This window comes from Artemia sp. Qi Xiang Cuo, chromosome 12, assembly GCF_049724085.1.
Source record: "Artemia sp. Qi Xiang Cuo chromosome 12, ASM4972408v1, whole genome shotgun sequence".
Classification (NCBI taxonomy): domain Eukaryota; kingdom Metazoa; phylum Arthropoda; class Branchiopoda; order Anostraca; family Artemiidae; genus Artemia; species Artemia sp. Qi Xiang Cuo.
Genome location: NC_142805.1, coordinates 61953620 through 61967074, shown reverse-complemented (window position 1 = coordinate 61967074; position 13455 = coordinate 61953620).

Here is a 13455-nt window from a genome sequence, read left to right as displayed (position 1 = left end):
TAGCTGTAGCTTTGGCTGGATTGTTTGCTTCTAATCTTTCACTCCGAAAGAAAGTATGAAACAATCCCAGTGTTCGAGATAACGCATAATCACTGGAAGTCGGGAAAGCCACCTAGTTGTGACATGGCACAGGATTCAGTTTTCATCTAGCTCCATGAACTTCGGCGTTTCGACAAACTCACCAGCCCTTTTGAGGCTTCTGCCAGTATAATTGTAGAGATCTTCACGGAATTCTTCTACGTCTGTAGGTAGCTTATGGCTTGCTGCCCTGGCACACAAAAGGATGGGTTGGCACGTACACCCAAGAATAAATAAGTTTGGTAAATCGAGCAAAAGCTTTGCTTGGACACCACCTTGCACCCCTATCATCACAGATGCAAAACCAATCTGATTCTACTTTGGAACTCCAATCTCTTTAATGGAAGTTTTGTTAATACTGTACATTGATCTTTAGCTGCGCTTTGCTGTACTTCAACCGATTGCAAGAATGAGTCCTTCACAACTTACTTTCATCCACCATTCTTAGCTTCCTTCACTTCATATACATTACGAATAACAACAACTGGGCTTTTCGAATCTGTCCGGCCTGACTGATTTTCTAACTTTTTAGAAGCCTGTCATTCGTTTCTATACTAACTATAGATAACTGTACCCTGGGAGCAGTACTACGTGTTGCAGACACCTTTTTAAATGGGTAGGATTCCTCAGGTGGCAACTACTACCTGATAAGTCAGTATTACACAGAATACAGCGAGGCTGACTTGTGTGCCCTTTGCCGATGTAATGTTTACCCTCGAGGTCAGTATTCCAATTTGGTGTAAATTTTCTTTTGTCATTCTGCTTCCTTGTGGTAACTTTCTTAGCTCCAGCAGCCGTTCCAATATGTGATTCTGCTTCATCAGTAATTGAAGGCGTTTCGTCATCTTCTAAACTGTTGCTACAGCTAGCAACAACAGTTGGCTATCTGACTGAATTTCCTCTTCCCTTGCTAAAGCAGTGCTCGCAGACCGGCTCAACTCTGAATCTGCAATAAAACTCCCAACAACCAAATTGCGTCTTATATTATTGTCTCGATATAAAATTTCCACGTCAGAATACTGTTCTCTAATATTGGTCAAAATAGGTGAGGATATATGAGATTCTGCTTCACTGGCTTTAGTACTGCCTAGGGCCATGCTTTTTCTTTTTCTCACTGTTTCTGGAGTTCTCCTAACTAGACAACCATTAACATTCTGGGAGCTCGTTGTTGGTCGTTGGCTACAAGAAATCTCAGCCATAGGGTCTGGAGGACTCGGAGACTGATTCTTGTCAATGCATAAGATTTTATTTTGAGGTGTCTTTCTTCCAATAGGCTTGAAAAAATTGTCAATAGATGACCTGTTCTTTACTCATCTGAAAACAAAATCCAATTATGTTTTACATTCTATCTTGTCTTGTACCTTAAATCCTGTTCTATTCTTCATCAAGTTATCGATCAACACATTTATGCTCCTCGAGGTTTAAAATTAACCTTAACAGTTTTTGCCTTGGCCCATATTTTTTCCTGCAATACTTTCAGTCATTATACACTTAGTAAAAAATAACAAAATACTAAAGGCATGCTGCACTCATGGGCGCCCATAATGGGGGGGGGGCCGGGAGAGGGGCTCCAGCTTCCCCCCTGGATAAGTTTGGCTTAAACATAACAAAAGACTCACATAACATTGCCAAAAAGTTGATAATGGGTTGCTAATAGGTTCACTCAAAACTCGCATAAGTCTGGTCAAGAACTTTTATATTAACTCCTCTACACTGGCCAAAAACTGCAAAATCCTAACTATACTGTCCAAATTTCGCCAGAGGTTACATAAGGCGTTGCTAAAAGTATGTTATCCGTATTCCTATTGGACCGAGGAAAACATAATTCAACAACTTCAACTTTCACACAATTTATAGCTAAGAGAATTACGTCTCAGCATTCTTACTGTCAACTAAGTATAACTTATATTTCAATAAATTACTAAGCAATAACTAAAAGATTCAATTCTTTTTGTCGGCACTAATAGGAATTCACGAATTCTTTCTTTGATTATGAAGAAACATGAAACTTTGTGACAACTATGCAATACTTAGTTTCATTAATAAATTGCTAAGCGACAACTCAAAGATTCAATTCTCTTTGTCGGCACAGATAGGAATTCACGAATTCTTTCTTTGATTATGAAGAAACATGAAACTTTTTGATAACTATATAATACTAAGTTTCATTAATAAATTGCTAAGTGACAACTAAAAAATTCAAGATAATTTTGCCGGTGGTGAAAGAGGTCACGTCTTCCTTGGATTCCTTATTGAAACTAATCATGTTAAAAAGTATTGTCTTTTTGAACAATAGGTATTGTTTAAAATGAACAATACAAGATTTCGTGACATATTGGTCACGAATTCCGTAATATCCTTAATTGTCTCACATAGCTGTGAATAGCTTTGAACAGCATGCCGTAAAATCTGTGATTTAATTTGTTTGAAATACTATAAATATTTCCTTAGCCAGAAGGAAAGGGGGTTTGAATTTTGATCCCGTTACATATTATCCTTCCCATTGTTAACGATGTCCCCATCGTTGTGCTCAATACTTCTCTTTCATTTTTTTTCAATTTTGATATCGTTTTGTTATTGTTAATTCTAAAATTTAATACTTATTATTTATCAACCCGCATTTAGTAAGACGTAACTTTTACATATTCCTGATTACCTTATGTGATTACTTTTATGAAAACATTCCTTAAAGTTCCATCACCTATTCACTCTATTTCTGCCATTTCACGATTGGCTCAATTCCTGTGGAGGGGCCCGCCACCTTGTCATAATGTTGACAAACTAAATTCGTTATGCTAACTGCGCGTCCAATAATTTTAATTTCAATATTTTGGTCATTAAACTTTTCACATTCCTGTGTTAACTTGAAACTTTCTATGTTACTTGAATCTACTTTGTATAAAACATTGTCTCGTGATTTTTTGTCAAGTATTTTTACGAAATTCAAACTATCTTCTGTAATTAATACCGTCATCCGGTCGGTAGATTTTTCCATATTTCACATCTGTCGGTCTGTAAGACAAAAAGGGTGGAATGCATGCGAAGCATTACAAAGTACTCTGGAATTCATCAAATATCAAGTTCTTTGCGAATATGATCATCCGTTTTTTGTCCTTTAAAGGGATGTTTTGGCTGAGCATAAAATGTGGTTTTACTTTTGTTGATTAAGAATTTAGACTCAAGTTTGAAATGGGATTTGAACTCAGTTAGGGGGGAGTTTAATTTACATCGGAAATATATTTAGAACGAAATAATTTTAATTTATTCAGAAGTATTTGGAAACAATTTTATATTTTAAATATATCACATATTACTTACGGTACTTATTACCCTTCCCATTATTTAATGACTTCCCGTCATTAGGACTTGTTTGCCCTTAGGTTTTTGTAATATTCGCAGTTTATTTACTATTTGTCATACGTAACTTTAATTGATACTGTATTATTTTATATTTTTATTTAAGCTTAATCAGCAGTGCTTAAGAAAAATTTCGGTATTACTTTTCTTATTTTACTATATATCCTTTTCTAAGGTTCCTCCACCGACTAAGATAGTCATTACACAAAGATTATTTTTTGGTGTTTTTCGACATCTAACAGTAATGACTACAACATTTCCAACAATTGTGGTAAGGTTGGGATTTTTCTACTTTTTCTACAAGATTTGTTTGAAAATTCACCTTTTATAAGTTTTTACTTTACGCTAATTATTGGATAATTATGTTTCCTATCTACTTTAAATTGTTGGAATAATACGATAATACTACACATAACTCTAACTAAGTAATTAACAATAAATATACATATATGAATGGTTTAAAACATAAATACTATGTCACTACCTTCACTGGTAAACATTAGAACACTTTCACAGGGACTGTTTATTATGTAATATTAATGATATGTTATCAAAATTGTTAAGTTGTAAAGATTAATAAAATGTGATATAAGTTCACACCTATTTCACCACCTTACGTGTCTCTTAGTGCACTCAATCCTTCTTTTGTAAATTATGGTCCTTCACTATTTTCGTCTTGTGCAAAAAATTTTAAGATACTTACAATGTAGTTTCTTCACAGGATAGTTCGAGCATGGCTGTGTTCGTCTTGGACTAAGTGCTTATTTTAATTATCAAACGGGAAATGATACTTTCAGCTACAGATGTGTGGATATTTGCTATTAGAGTTCATTCTCACCGGCCGTTTCTAGATAGTTCATAATGTGCTTTATTGTTAAGAGGTTGAGCACTGGGATCGCGTTGATAATGGATGTGTTGATTTTCTTCTTAACATTTCATTCTTGGGCTATTTTTAATCACATAAAGGATGTATTCCTCGTATAAAATTGTTCATTCGTGCACTTAGAGATTATAGTTCTCTTATAAAATTGTTCGTGCATGGCTTGTACCTATTAGCTTTTGCGAGGATTTCTTGGTTAATCACAGGGGGATTGATATTTGGATTTGGGATGGGTCGACATCAAACTTTAGTGACTCCTTCAACGTATTGTCTTTTTACTCGTGGGAGGAGTATATTGTCGCTCAGGGATTATTCACTGGGATTACTTTTAATTTCTACGATTCAATGGTTGGTTTCCAAGTCCATTTTTCAGAAATTATCTCGTAACATTTACGGTAATATCTCTAAAATCTCTGTAATCCTGTAATGGAGAAATGGTCGAAGGGGATTCAACATGTGAATCTGTGACATGCAAATAAATTGGGTTCATCAACGTTATTATCAAGGATTATCAAGGATTCACTTACATCTTATGCTAATCAATGGGGTTCTCAGGATTGTTATGTTTATAGTTCGATAATGCACTGGATACTGAGATTTATTAGACAGTGTTACCTGATACACAATATGGTTTTTGATTGGGGAAAATTATTCCTCGTCGATCGATCGTCGTTTCCTCGATCAAAAGGTACCCGTAATTTTCATAAACGAAGCTAGGACGAGAATAGCTTGGAATTTATGGTGAGTACTCTTTGTTGGTTGAGGTATAATGAAAATAGATGCTACTAGGTTGTATCTGAATTGGACAACGTATTGTAATTATCGTTTTCCAATATGTCATTCCACTTCCTGTAATAAAAATAACGAGGCAGAATCACACGTTCTTTAAAACAAATAGTCATAATACATAATAAGTAATACAATTGGTTACGCTACCAGGCAATATTAAGCAAATGCAAATGTTAATATACACACATTGATTTTAACAAAATGACATTGTTACTTCTCTTACAAGAGATTACTTCCCTTAACTTTAAGTAAGGTCTCTTATTACTTTTCCTTAGTATATGTTATTACACACAATTCATCTTAATCTTCATCAACACTTATTTAATTCTATATTAGATCTAAAATAATCGTTTAAACATAGTTTGCGCTACAACATTAAGTTTGAGGTCTCAGTTTACAACATATTTCATGCCTTCATTGTTCACGCACGTCCGTGCTGTTTAAGAAACGCATGTTGCAGCGTCGTAACCACACGGTTTTACGTAAAAGACACTTACAATAAGGGAACTAGACATAGAAAGGACGAGTGGAGACCTCTATACCCACTCGTTTTCTAATGTCTTCCCTTTTGCTTGGCTTAGACGTTTTCGTGGGATAAATGGGTTTAACTTCTGCATTTCAGCCGTTTCCCCGTGTTCTTGCTTTGGGTTTCGCCTTCTTAGACTCAAAGTTCTTCCATAATTAAAAGTCAGTAAGATTTTCATAGTCAAGGAAATGGTGAATACGAAACATACTGTCAGTAGTATGTTCCACCAGAAATTGGTTGAGAATAATCCGTATCTATTATCTACGTACGTTAATCTCTCGTCTTCATTTGTGAATAGGAGAAGCTGGGAGTCTAATACTTCTATCATCTTTGCAAATGGTAACGTTTCTTTATTCTTTTCTATTTTGGACCATATTAAGGTTTTCATTTCCTCACTTTCCATATTGGGAATAGTGTAAGACAGATGGATTGCTTTAAAATTGGTTATCTTAGGACTTACTGTATTCTTGCTCGTGGTAATTAACGGCGTTTGAACTGTTGACTCTTTAGTTACAAGTCGAAACCCTTGTTTTATGGTTATCGTACCACATCTTGCAATAGTAATTCGGTCCTGTAACTTGGATTGATTTTTTCTGTATTATTATAACAAGACAAAGTTGCAACAGTTTCTTTTGGAACAGATAATAACCAAAGATCATTTCTAAGGTGTAGCAATATTTCTCGTTTAGTACCTCCTATCAAAGCTGCGCACGAATTAGGTGTTTCTTCCTGTTGTGTGTCTTTCAAAAATATATCTAACATACAAGATCCAGATATGACGTGATAAATAGGTAACGTAAGCTGGCATACTAGGTTTTTGAATGATACGCACTCTTTTAAGTCTTGTGGATCGGCTAGGGCATATTTTCTTCTATCTTGGTCAACAAGTAAATATTCTGCTTCAGGTGTCATAATCATAAATGAATTTTTCTTCTTTATATTAGCAGGGGGGGTCGAAATTTTGTACAAGTCATATATGGATTGTTGGTTTATCAATGGAATTGTTACTACTGTGAATAATTATTCATTTATTTCCGTGATGTGGACTTTTAATTTTGTATAATAAAGGAATAAATTTGATACTTCTGGTTCCATGGGTAAATATAAACCAAACGTTAGATGCGTTTTTATTTCATCTAAGATGCTTTTTAAGTTAGAAGGGTCTACCAGGTCGTATGATAAAGTTTCTCCCGTGAGGGCAAATAATGTGAATTCGAACTTACTAACATATGTCGCTAGATTTGGTAATGACATGGTAATTATGTCGAGTGAAACCATGGTAAGGCTCGCGTCTGTCACCACACGATCAACTTCATTCCTCAAATAATTCATTACATTTACGGTTTTTGAGATTTTCTTAGATATCATTTCGACTTTATCTCTTTGGTAGTTTACTATGCTTGCTTGTATTTTCTGAACGCGTAACGTTACCTTCATGGCGTTATTCATTTTTTTTTACATTTTCCCTCAGGATGTTTAAGTCTTCCTCCGTTGTTAAACCAAAAAGGCGGGAGGCGAGTTCTCCAATGATGGGAATTAGGCTTGTAGACCTTTGGTATATTCTTCTTCGAAAGAATACTTCAAAAATTCTCGTGCTACTTTGTTTTAATTTTTGTATTTTTCGTATTAAATAATTCAAATAAGGCTTGTAATCTTTGTCTGTATAATATTAAGAAGGCTTGATGAGTTGACACTTTCCGGGCGTTTTTCTCGCTTAGATCAGGTAATGGTTTGATACCATCTTTTGTCAGCTCGTCGGCCATGGATAATCTAGCACAAGTACGTTTACCGTCTATTGTCCAACATTTCTTATTTACGTAATTATCCTCTTCCTCTTTCTTATAATTATTTTTCTTTTCTTATAGCTTAATCTCTTGTACTCTTATCTTTTGTATTTCAGTATGTCTTACCGGGATTCTCCTTGCGTTTATACGGAATATACCAATCGGTTGGGTGTGCGTGAACGTGGGCCGTGGGCCAAGTCCATTTTGTAAATGTCGTGGGTTTTAGATAAGTCAACATGGTCAAATTTCTAGGTGATTCTTTACTAAGTGCGATCATTTCTGGCACTATGTTTGTCGTGGTTTCCGACATTGAAGATTGTATTTCTTTTGCTGGGGTAAAATATGTAGGTGTGATCGTCTTGATGTCTTTTTATTTTCTTTCTGTAGGATTTCTATATTCATTACCTTGTTGGGTATTTGAGAACTTGTTCCTTGATTTGTCTAATTCCTTTATGTTAGTATCTTGTCTGTTGTCTTTTTCCTTCCTTAGTTTGGATGATATCCGTTTCGTGACGTTTTTCTCGGTATGACTTAGCCATAATTCTTTGAGAAAAGTCCATAGGCTTGGTAATTCATTTAGCATTGCGTCATTTCAATCTTAAAGTTTTCCTTTCTTCGTAGCCAATAATTTAGGGTTTTCCATAGATTTCATTCTAATAAAGTCTCTTGACAAGTATTCAATATTATTTGCTGATCTTTTCCTTCTGTTTTCTTTGGTACTGGTTCCTAGTGCCATGTTCTGCCATTTTCTTATCGAAGTCGTCTATTACGAATTTTGATTTTATTTTTGGGATAAGTTGAATGTGGATCTCTTTATTATCTTTACTGTGCATCATTTTACTGGTCTGTAATCCTTTATCCGACCTTAGGAATTGAATTTAATAGTCTAAACAGATTGGAGGGCAACTAACCCCCGTCCCACGCCCACCATTTCCCCAAACACATTCAATCAAAATTTTGAAATAGCCATTCATCTCAACGTAGTTGAAAGATCTGGAAATTATGTCTTTGAGGATGAAAACCCTTCTCCAAGGCCCTTGCGGCAAGGGTTGTAAGTTATGCCCTGGGGACATTTAAGATTTATATAGAAAGAGTGATTGCATAAACTTCGGGGGGGGGGCACTGCCTTCCGGATCCATTCAGATGCATTTCGGAAAAATACGAGGTGTGTGTGGGGAGTATCTAACGTCCGATTACTCTGATGGCCATTTGTTGTCTTAGAAATTTCGAAAAGAGCTCATTTGATTGGAAATTGAAAGGGCTAGTGCTCTTGAAAATAGTCGAAAGTGATTGGAGGGCAACAAAACCCACTCCTACGTCAACCATTTCCTCAAACATATCCAATAAAAATTTTTAGATAACCTTTTTGGTCAACGTAGTTGAAACATCCGGAAATTATGTGTTTGAGGATGACAACCCCCTATAGCCCTCAGGTCAAGGGCTGTAAGCTATGACTTGGGGGCTTATAAGGTATATATAGAAAAGGTGATCGCATAAACTTCGGAGGGGGCTCATTGGACTGGTAGTCAGAAGTTTTAGTGCCCTTTCCGGACCTTTCAATTACATTGAACAAAATGGCTATCTAAAATTTGGATTGGATAGGTTTGGGAAAATGGTTGGTGGGAGGAGGGTTAGATCCCCTCCAATCACGTTTGACTACTAAAAAGGGCACTAGCCCTTTTAATTTTCGATCAAACGAGCTCTTCTCGAAGCTTCTAAGACAACAAATCACCATCTCAAAATTACCATCAGATGCATTTAGCGAAAATATCAGGAGTGGGGGGGGTATCCCATCCTTCGATCAGTCTGAATCTTAAAAAGGGCACTAGAACTTATGATTACCAGTCCAATGAGCCCCCGCCAAAGTTTATAGGATTACCCTTTCTATATATACCTTGTATGTCCCAAGGGTATAACTTACAACCCTTGCCCTGAGGGCTCTGGGGGGGGGGCTGTCATCCTCAAAGACATAATTTTTGGACCTTTCTATAAATCGGCTATATTCTATGTATATAAAATGGATATCTTTAAATTTAGATTGGATGGGTTTGAGGAAATGATGGGCGTGTGAGGGGGTTAGTTGCCTTCCAATCACTTTCGAATACTAAAAAGGGGCACTAGCCCTTTCAATTTCCGATAAAATGAGCTCTTCTCGAAGTTTCTAAGACAACAAATGGCCATCTCAAAATTGCGATCAGATACATTTAAGGAAAATATAAGGTGTGAGGGGGGCACATAGGCGTAGGGGGGGGGCAGGGGGGCAGCTGCCCCCTTGACCTTCAAATTTCAATTAGATATGGCTGAAAAAGCAGATGGTTTGGAAAAAGCAGTTGGTAAAACTCCATCACACTATCGACTGCCTCCCTAGACAATATGCTGCCTAATGCTGCCTACGCCCATGGGGGGTATCCATCCTTCGATCACTCTGAATCTTTAAAAGGGCACTAGAACTTCTGACTACCAGTCCAATGAGCCCCCTCCGAAGTTTATACGATCACCTTTTCTATATATACTTTATAAGCCCCCAGGTCATAACTTACAACCCTTGACCTGAGGGCTATAGGGGGTTGTCATCCTCAAACACATAATTTCCGGATGTTTCAACTACGTTGACCAAAATGGTCATCTCAAAATTTTTATTGGATATGTTTGAGGAAATGGTTGACGTAGGAGTGGGTTTAGTTGCCCTCCAATCACTTTCGACCACAGTTTATAGACAGTAAGCTTATCGCAGATCATTTCTGGTCTTCGTTCTCGGTGCGAACAAAAAAGCTCCTCCCACTTATTTCTGCATTAGCGGATTAGTCTGTTTTCGTCAATCACTGAGAAATGGTTACCAAGTGCATTATCGTAATTGCGAAAGCAGAAAAAAACTTGGTAAGCCAGTCATGTGGTTTGCATGTGTCCCATCTAACATTTATTAATTAATTTATGTAAAATTTATTACTAAATCTTTTATTTAATTAAAGTGTAATCAACTGATCGGCATTTTTAGGATTTTATACACTAGGGGGCGGGGGGTTGATGAGATTTGTGAAAATAAGGATTTTTTTCTTCTTCTAATAACTGGTGGAGTAGGTGTGATGGTTTCAGGGGCGGATCCAGGATTTTTTTAGGGGGGGGGCCAAATAGGTTGATCCGATAAACTTACGTTAGGAGCAATTTTAATTAATGCAAACTTGCGTTAATTAGGTAAATTACGCTACTTTAGACTACTATAGGGGGGCACCCCTCGCCCCCCCCCCTCTGGATCCGCCACTGGATGGTTTATCCTTTTTTTTCACGTCGTGATGTTTATTTTCTACGATATTTATTTTCTAGATAAGACTACTTTTGTTTTTAATCCATGTTGTCGTATGAAATGGGCAGACCTTAACTTTAAACAATAAACACCTCTGTTTGAAAATCTTTGCACTTTGTGAATTTAGATAGCGATAAGGGTTCCTGACTGAGATCAATTTTAGGACTTGGGTTCTAATTATTGGTTGCTGTGGTAAAAGTTGCCATAATAGCCCTATCCAAGAAAATACCAAACGTCTGTTAAGAAGTGTTTTTCGTAAAATTCTTTGGGAACTTTCAGAGAATTTCATTTCTACTGATCTTAAGTTTAATATGGCCTTTACTTTTCTTTAAAAAAAAACTTTCTTTTTCGTAAAGTTTTCGTAGTTTATATATATATATATATATTTATATATATATATATATATATATATATATATATATATATATATATATATATATATATATATATATATATATATATATATATATATATATATATATATATATATATATATATATATATATATATATATATATATATATATATATATATATATATATATATATATATATATAATATATATATATATATATATATATATATATATATATATATATATATATATATATATATATATATATATATATATATATATATATATATATATATATATATATATATATATATATATATATATATATATATATATATATATATATATATATATATATATATACATTAACATTACACTACTAACTACCGGTTTTCATGTATGTATTGGAATAAATTAATTTAAAATTAGTTTCTTCAAAATTAATGTTCCAACGTTGAAGCCAGGTTTCGCGTCCAAGAGAAATCTGACTTGTCTACCCGTGAAAAGATCTGACTTCGCTTATGTTTATATCTGCAAAAACGTTCTCCGGAGCACTCGCACCCCGGTCCGGGTTTTTATAATGGGTGAGATAGAGAATGATCATACTGCTAATTATATAAACTGTGCTTTCGACTATTTTCAAGAGCACTAGCCCTTTTAATTCCCAATCGAATGACCTCTTTTCGAAATTTTTAAGACAACAAATGGCCATCTCAAAATTACTATCAGATACATTTTGGGAAAATATGAGGTGTAGGGGGGGGGGGTATTCACCCTCTGAATCTTATAAGGGACACTAGAAGATCAGATTTCCAATCAAATGAGCCCATTCCAAAGTTTTCATGATCACCCTTTCTATATATGGCTTATATTCCCCCAAAGCATAACTTAAAACCCATGCCCCGAGGGCTTTGGGGGTTGTCATCCTCAAAGACATAATTTCCGGACTTTTCAATCACGATGATTGGAAAATTTTGATTGGATTTGCTTGAGGAAATGGTGGGCGTGGGAGGGGGAATAGTTGCCCTCCAATCACTTTTGATTATTAAAAAGGGCACTGCATTTCGGATCCATTCAGATGCATTTCAGAAAAATACGAGATGTGTGTGGGGAGTATCTACCGTCCGATCACTCTGAATCTCGAAATGATCACTAAAACTTCTGATTAGCAATCCAATGAGCCCTCCCCCCCCCAAAGTGTATGCAATCACTCTTTCTATATAAACCTTAAATGTCCCCAGGGCATAACTTACAACCCTTGCCGCGAGGGCCTTGGGGAGGGATTCTCATCCTCAAAGACATAATTTCCAGATCTTTCAACTACGTTGAGATGAATGGCTTTTTCAAAATTTTGATTGAATGTGTTTGGGGAAATGGTGGGCGTGGGACGGGGGTTAATCGCCCTCCAATCTCTTTCGACTATTAAAAAGGGCCCTTTCTGGCCCTTTCAATTTTCAATCGGTTGAGCCCTTTTCGAAGTTTCTATGACAACTCCTTCGATACCAAGTGCCCACAACGCTCTTTACTTAGACAGCGCTATTGCGCTGCCTATGATAAGGAGGCTAAAGTTTTAATTCTATTTAAATAAATAAAATTGAAAAAGTAAAATTCTTTTTTATAATAAATAAAATTGAAAAAGAAAAATTTGAAAAGTGTAATTTTTATTTTAATATCAAAGCTGCAATAATTCGAAAAAATAATATTTGTAATATAATTCGTTTTCAATGAAGTGCCGATGACAAAGTAAGCTTTATATTTGTACAGTTAGGGATGGAGGCATGAGCTAAATTCTTGTTTGTAGTGAAAGTAAATTTGTCGTGAACGGTTTTGGGAATAAATAAGATTAAACTAGATAGTTAATAATGATAATGACGTGATAATGATATCAGCTGCTGAAAAGCCCATCATTTCAATATTTAATTTTACTGTAATTTAATTTTATTTTCAATGTTGTAATAAGTATGTAAGAAATTATTTGTAACATAATTCATTTTTAGTAAAGCGCCAATGACCCAGTAGGTTTTCAATTTTTACAGTTAGGGAAGGAGGCAGTACCCATACTTTTGTTTGTAGTGATTTCTGGTCGTTTCAATCTTGATTGGCATATTTAATTTAAGTTTTATTCGTTTTAAGATTTATTTATTCATTTATATTAGTATATGTTATATGTTTTTTTGCTTTGATTGTTTATTTAATTTCTTTTCGTTTTAAGTTTCATTTATGCTACAATAATAAAATATTTTTGTTCATTCTAAACTTGATTTGCATATTCAATTTTAGCTGAACTCGTTTTAAGATTTATTTATTCATTTATATTGGTACAACAAAAGAATAAAAACGAAAGCAATACGAAAACCGAAGAATGGAACAACACGAACAGTGTAA